This window comes from Crotalus tigris, unplaced genomic scaffold (genome assembly GCF_016545835.1).
Source record: "Crotalus tigris isolate CLP2741 ecotype Arizona unplaced genomic scaffold, ASM1654583v1 scf7180000018320.222238, whole genome shotgun sequence".
NCBI classification, from domain to species: domain Eukaryota; kingdom Metazoa; phylum Chordata; class Lepidosauria; order Squamata; family Viperidae; genus Crotalus; species Crotalus tigris.
Genome location: NW_024096940.1, coordinates 14331 through 20029, shown reverse-complemented (window position 1 = coordinate 20029; position 5699 = coordinate 14331). Strand labels below are relative to the sequence as shown.

The following is a 5699-nucleotide window of genomic DNA, read 5'->3' as shown; positions in this document are numbered from 1 at the left end:
CATTTATTTGATATTCCAACTAGGGAACAATATTATGTGACAGGAGGCATTGTCAACTGGGAAGGGAGAGCCAAATAGTTCCTTATGAAGGCTCAGAATTCAGGGAAGGACCTTTCCAAGCAATGACATTATTGATACAGAAAAGCTGCTTAAATTTTATTGGCCATTCAGTAATATGACTAATTTTTGTGACCCTAAATGGAAAGTTAATTGAATGTCAAGTGTTCCCTTAGCAGATAGACTTTGTGATGGAAAAATGCTGCAAAATGAAGTTGAATCCTGACAAGATAGAATCATTAGAGTCACTTTATAGGAGCTGCATTTTCCCCTTAGAAAGCAAAAGTGTACTATGGGGAGAGGTATTCTTAGATCTTATTGGTAAGCTGATTATACAGGACCCCTTCACGACCTTCAGATGTTTCAGCAGATATGGCCATTTCTAGACTTCTGAGCAGTGGTGGGATTCAGCCAGTTCACACCATTTCGGCAGAACCAATAGCTAATTTTTTGTTGCCCAGGCCCAGAATGGACTTCCGGAAGTGGCATCCACACAGAGAACTGATTGTTCACATATTTGAATCCCACCACTGCTTCTGAGGTAATTTTGTCATAGTGATCCCTGTTCTGGTCACTTTCCATTGAACATTATATATGGGGTTTCTGACCATGAATATTAATTTGAAGCTTTGATCCACTTATGGCCCAAGAAAACATAACTCTGAAAATCTAAACTGCTCCTTAAAGTATCTGAAGGGGCACTTCTTCCCATAGCAATTTACCCATGAAAATCCTTGGTCAGAGGAAATTATATATTAAGAGATTAGAGTGTATTTGCACTCTGATTAGGAGAAACCCCTCCCATTAAACAGATTACCTGCTGCCTGTATCACACCTTTATGATTCTAGCAAAGATATCCTTACATGTTCAGGTGTTTTAATTTGAGATACATGTTTGTATTTTAATATTTTTATTGATTATTTCATTATTGTTTTTATGCTTTGATAATCTGGTCATATATCTGTCTGAATTCCTAAATAAAACAAAATCGCTATTTGGTGAAGAGAATACTTAATCATTTACTTGTACTCTATCTGCAAACCAAGACAAAAGAGTAGAGATAGATTAGCAGCATACCAGATCATCTGCTATATGAGAATGTTCTTTTTGTCTTGTTATTACCACAGAATTAGTTAAATGTGAAACTTTCACTTGAGATATTTTGAATCAATGAGTTTGCTTGAAATATTTATACCATTCTTGTATTTCAAATAATTCAGGAGTGCTGTAAAATCTACCAAGTCACTGCATCACTCTTATGAGTTGACCTAACTGAGAATTAGGTAAGTATTTAATAGAATTGTGTGGACAGTATGAATGGTTTCTGATAAATTTTCTGCCTCATTTTTGCAGTGTTAATGCAATCCAAAATACATAATAAAGGCATGTGAGGGAGAAAGGGATTATAACCAATTCTATGGGCTCCTATCCCCTAATTTATATATTTTAAATGCCTATATTTATATACTTTGAATGCCTATAGAATTTCCACAAATATAAACCATATTTATTTTCTCATTCTGTGAGGAATAGCAACAGTATGATTGCTATTGCTTTTGCAAAAATGAAAAGAAACAGCTTTGTACAGAACATGTATAATTAGTAAAATTAAACAGCAGCATCCACTATTTATTGTAACTAGGGAAGGGCAAACAAAAGTCACTAATTAACTTAGCCCTCAAATGTTGCTGAGGCTATATCACCCACTGACATCAATGGGATGTACAAGTTTATTGTATACTTCCCAGACCTGCCATCTAAAACATTTCAGAATCTGATACTACAGACAGGTCAGTGACCCACTTTGGAACAGTACTTTCATTCAGTCTTGCATTTGAAACGTCTTGACATTTTCTCTTGCTGACCTGATTTTCAGGATCTCTGTGAATCATGCTGAATGGACCTATTCAACAAATCTAAAATGGTAAAATATATGTGACCTGCTATCAAAACATGCTGATAGGACTATTATAGCTCTCTTTCTTTCTTTCTTTCTTTCTTTCTTTCTTTCTTTCTTTCTTTCTTTCTTTCTTTCTTTCTTCCTTCCTTCCTTCCTTCCTTCCTTCCTTCTTTCTTTCTTTTTTATTCTGTAAACACAAGTGTTCTCTAGCAATATGATACAACAATGTGATCACCATTGTGCAGACAAATGTAATGTTATCTCAGGGTAACAGAATGGCATCTTAGAAGTAACTAAAATAATGATAGTTATTGTGTAAACTGTATTTTCTAAAGCTTTATAGAGGTTTACCAGTCCAGGTAGGACATATCATTATGCCCATATAACCTAATAATTATTTAATAATAATAAATTATTTATGTCACATTGCACTTATATTATGTGTCCTGTTGAATCTAAACAATGGTAGCTTGACCATCCTTGTCCAGGAAACATATATGTAAGATTTTTCTCTGTCAACTAAAATATACTGAAAGAAAATATTTCCAAGGATACCACAACTATATTATATAGATTTATTGTAACAAAGTTAATAAAGGCATTATGAAAGCATTCTAGAGATTGCTGGGCTCAAAATACAAGCCCTATTCATACTGAAACCAATGTTCAAAGATTTGAATTCCTCTTTTTCCTGCCTACATGTCTAATGGGCTAGAAGCCATTTCCTTTGGGGCATAAGCAGTCATTTCCACGTGTCTCTTATTTTGCTGTTGGACTTATCTGTTGTCAGGGTTGCAATCGTATCAAAACTTGTTCTCACAGAATAATTTGTAACCTGACTGAAGCTTGCAATAGGCATTCCTAGTAGGGAACAGAACATCAGGAACAGCATGCTTACAATGATTAAAATATGTCAAAACACCATTCTATGAACTGCACAACATTTTTGTAGACTCCCAGCATGCATGTATTTATTGTTGGCAAAAAGGAATGATTGGTGCACAAAATGAGAAAAGACGTATCAAAGCTAAGCACCAGCAGGTTGATCTACAAGGATAATTTTGCCCTTTTGTTATTTGTTACATTTAATTTTGTGTATTTATGTTAGTCATGAATACAAAACTGACAGCTCAAGAGGGTTATAAAAAGTCTAAAATGAGGAATGGAATAAAAAAATACAACTAAAGTTGGCTTTAAGAAGTGACTGTGAAAGAATCATATGATAATAACTCATTAGAAATGTAAAAAATAAATAAAATATATTCTACTAAAGTACAGTTGTTCTGAACATCTATTAGACAGCCACGGCAATTTCTTTATTTTATACATTGGATATCATACAACAATCATGTATAGGAACAATACAAAAATGAGCCTGTTAGAGACAAGCACCCTAGGTGACAGAACCAACCTCAGCCCAGACCACATATGTGCCATGCTGGACTTCTGCCTGGCTACTAGCTATTTTCAATTCAGACAAAAACACATCTGTGCCATGGGCTCATCTGTGTCCCCCATTGTGGCCAATCTATACATGGAAGAGGTAAAAACCAAAGCCCTACTCCTTCACAGGAATTCCATCCACTCAGTGATATAGGTATGTGGACAATACTTGAGGAATTAGAAGCATTCACCAAACATATTAACTCGGTGGAGAGATATATCAAATTTACACATGAAGATGTTAGGGCCTTCCTGGACTGTGCTGTATACATTAAGGAAGACCGAAGCTTTAACACTGGAATTTACAGAAATCCCATACACCGAGATCAATATTTACATATTGATTCACACCACCCACTGGAGCACAAAATGGGAATTATCAGAACACTACACCACAGAGCTAAAGGACTGCTCACCAGCAAAGAAGGAAAAGAAAAAGAAATGCAACACATCAAGGAAGCCCTCAGAATGTGTGGCTATCCCAAGAAGGACTTCATCAAATCTCAAAAAAGACCTAGCAGGAGCTCATACATAACAGATAAAGAAAACAATAAATGAAACAGCATAGTCATTCCATACATTGCAGGAATATCAGAAAAGCTCAGGAGGATCTTCAGCCAATACAATATACATGCACACTTCAAACCTAAGAATACACTAAGGCAGAAGCTTGTCCATCCCAAGGACAGAACACCTAGAGACAAACTGAGCAATGTGATATATGCAGTACAATGCAGTGAGCCATGTGCAGATCTGTACATTGGGGAAACAAAACAACAACTTCATAAATGTATGGCACAACATAGGAGAACAAACTCATCAGGACAAGAGTCAGCAGTCCATCTGCATTTAAAAGAGAAAGGCCACCCTTTCAAAGACAGCAAAGTCCACATTTTGGATGGAGAGGACCACTGGTCTGAAAGAGGGGTCAAAAAGGCCATCTATGTCAAAATTGAACAGCCATCTCTAAACAGAAGGGGAGGGATACAACATCATCTATCTCCAATCTACAACACAGTCTTTTCAGCAGTTCCAAGAAGGCTCCACATGCATTTGCACTACTCAGGTGACCCTGAAGACACAGATAAGCCTCCAGGTAGCATTAAAAAATCGCTAAAAGAATGCAAATGAACAGCTGTCTGCAGGAGTATAAATCTTTCCATTACCCACTGTCCAGTCAGAGCTGAAAAAGCTTCTTGGATGAGAAGTGAAACATCTTCAAAGAAAAACAAGAAAGTCCAGTCGCCTCATGAAAAAGCATCTTTGGGATAACCAGTAATAAAGTTTGCCTAAGTTTTTTTTAAAAAATAAAAAGCCTGAATTATAAAAACTTTCAATTTACAATTACTTTACCACCACTTAAAGGTTCAAAATGCTTTTTTCAAAACCCCATTAAATAAATAAAAATGACTTCTCTAAAAAAATTACCACAAGATTTACAGAATAAATTCAGCATATGCAGCCAGAAGACAAGAGATGTTATGATCCAATTTATAAGAAAATCTATTAAGGAACAAGTAATTCAGAAACATTACCACCAGAAATCTAACATTTTTGGAAAAGAGGTGCAAATATTCAGAGAAATTTCAATTACAATATTAAGAAAATGCAAAGAATATAACTCCTGGAGCAAAATAATATTCCCTTTCGCTGGGATAAACTGGAAGGGATTATCTGTACCTTTAGAAATCAACAGTATAGACTAAATTCAGTCCTTATAGCACAAGTTTTTTTTTTTCAGAAAACCGTGGATCAGATCTATACTATTTTTCAGAATATAGATCAGAAAGAAAAAGATAAAAAGAGGTTTGACACTTATCAAGGACAGGCTGTGGAGATGGAAGCCTCATCTGGAATCCTGGAACTTCCTCTTCATTAAGATGAATTGCAAGATTTTTACATGGAATGTCAATGGGGCAAATTTCCCACAAAAGAAAAAAAAAGTTATTTCATTATTTGAAAAAAGTGAATCATGATATATGTTTGCAAGAGACTCAAATTAGAGAGACTGATAAAAACTATTTAACAAATAATATATTGGGTCTAGAATATATTTTTGCTAATTCAAAGAAAAAAATAATGTGGTAATTTTGTATATAAAACCTCAACTACATCCACATTTATTGTTTGCTGATGATCAAGACAGGTATGTAATTGTGCAAACTGAATTACAGGGAATAAAATCTATTGTGCTGTGATTATATACCCCACATCAACAAAAAACCAAGTTTTTAAAACATCTGTCTGAACACTTACTCTCCTATTTTTTTCAGTATCAGTATCAGTGTAATTGGAGAC

At 35.0% G+C, this 5699-nt stretch overlaps 1 pseudogene; it reads left to right on the top strand.

Moving 5' to 3' along the window:
• Window positions 1–3327: 3327 nt before the first annotated feature.
• On the top strand, window positions 3328–5280 carry LOC120311134 (annotated as a pseudogene).
• The last annotated feature ends 419 nt before the right edge of the window (window positions 5281–5699 follow it).